The sequence below is a fragment of the Alosa alosa genome, chromosome 18 (genome assembly GCF_017589495.1).
Source record: "Alosa alosa isolate M-15738 ecotype Scorff River chromosome 18, AALO_Geno_1.1, whole genome shotgun sequence".
Classification (NCBI taxonomy): Eukaryota; Metazoa; Chordata; class Actinopteri; order Clupeiformes; family Clupeidae; genus Alosa; species Alosa alosa.
Window position 1 is genome coordinate 3,441,920 of NC_063206.1, and position 2,254 is coordinate 3,444,173.

Here is a 2,254-nt window from a genome sequence, read left to right on the forward strand (position 1 = left end):
TGCGCTTTCCCATCCAGTGTGTTGAGCTCTAGACCTGAGCCTTTGTGACCACTGACCCCATACAGTGGACTAGGGAGGCTGCTGGGCTGGGCTGGGGCAAACATACAACGAAACAACACACACACACACACACACCCGACACACACACACACACACACACACACACACACACACCGACACACACACACACACACACACACACACACACACACACACACACACACCGACACACACCGACACACACACACACACACACACACACACACACACACACACCGACACACACACACACACACACACACACACCGACACACACACACACACACACATACACACACACACACATACACACACACACACACACACACACAAATAACCACGTAAATACCGTGTTTTTGACATTCTGTTTAAGCAGCCCATAACTTGTGGAGCTCTGTGGGCCAGGTTGAAATCAGCCTGCTGTGGTCAGTGTTGCTGAAGTGCGATAAGCGCCCGTGGATGGCATTTTAGCAGCGTGGGGCAGGTAGGAACTCGGCTCACCAGGGCACGCATGGCCCCTGAAGCTTGAGCTCCGTCAGCCGACGAGAGGCCCTCTGAACGTGACTGTCTGGAAACTAGATGTGGGGTAATCAGAGCAGCGCTCAGTCAGAGTAATCCGCCGTAATTCTCCCACACGCAACCCCACCAACAGGAAGTTATACGGGGGCAGAGAGAGAGACAGAGGGAGAGAGAGAGAGAGAGAGAGAGGGAGAGAGAGAGAGAGAGTGTGTGTGTGGTGGTGTGCTGTGTGTGTGTGTGTGTGTGTGTGTGTGTGTGTGTGTTTGGAAAGAGGGAGAGAGATAGAGACAAAGATATGTATAAGATACGTACATAAGATATGTATGGTGTGTGAGTGTATGTGTGTGTGAGAGAGATAAAGACAGAGATAAAAGGTGTGTGTGTGTGTTTGGAATCAAAGAGAGAGGGAGAGAGAGAGATAAAGTTTGTGGTGTGTGTGTGTGTGTTATAGCAGACCAGCAGAGACGAGGAGAAATATCCAAAATGTGTGTGAGAGGACAGATAGACAAGATCAGCGACGCATCTGAGAGAGTGTGTGTGTGTGTATGCATCTGAGAGTACATGCTCTGGCATCATCTGTTTTGGAGCTATTGAGCAGTTCTTGTAAATATTTGAATTGCACTTGTGTCGTGTGAGTCAGTGCGAGCACATACAACATGCAGTGGTGTGTGTGTATGGGTACGGCAGAGAGAGTGTGTGTGGTGGTGTGTGTATGGGTACGGCAGAGAGTGTGTGTGGTGGTGTGGTGTGTGTGTATGGGTACGGCAGAGAGTGTGTGTGGTGGTGTTGTGTGTGTGTGTATGGGTACAGCAGAGAGAGTGTTTGTGGTGGTGTGGTGTGTGTGTGCGTGGTGGTGTGGTGTGTGCATGGTGGTGTGGTGTGTGTGTGCATGGTGGTGTGGTGTGTGTGTGCGTGGTGGTGTGGTGTGTGTGTGCATGGTGGTGTGGTGTGTGTGTGCGTGGTGGTGTGTGTGTGTGTGTGTGTGCGTGGTGGTGTGGTGTGTGTGTGTGTGGTGGTGTGGTGTGTGTGTGTGTGTGTGGTGGTGTGGTGTGTGCGTGGTGGTGTGGTGTGTGTGCATGGTGGTGGTGTGTGTGTGCGTGGTGGTGTGGTGTGTGTGTGTGCGTGGTGGTGTGATGTGTGTGCGTGGTGTGGTGTGTGTGTGTGCGTGGTGGTGTGATGTGTGTTTGCGTGCTGGTGTGGTGTGTGTGTGTGCGTGGTGGTGATGTGTGTGTGCGCTGGTGTGGTGTGTGTGCGTGGTGGTGTGGTGTGTGTGCGCAGGTGTGGTGTGGTGTGTGTGTGCGTGGTGGTGTGTGTGTGCATAGTGGTGTGGTGTGTGCATGGTGGTGTGGTGTGTGTGCGTGTGTGTGTGTGTGGTGGTGGTGTGTGTGTGGTGGTGTGTGTGTGCATAGTGGTGTGGTGTGTGTGTGTGTGCGTGGTGGTGTGTGTGTGCGTGGTGGTGTGTGTGTGTGGTGGTGTGTGTGTGCATAGTGGTGTGGTGTGTGTGCATGGTGGTGTGGTGTGTGTGTGTGTGCTGGTGTGGTGTGTGTGCGTGTGTGTGTGTGTGTGGTGGTGTGTGTGTGTGTGGTGTGTGTGTGGTGGTGTGGTGTGTGTTTGCGTGGTGGTGTGGTGTGTGTGTGCATGCTGGTGAGGTGTGTGTGTGCGTGGTGGTGGTGTGTGTGTGCGTGGTGGTGGTGTG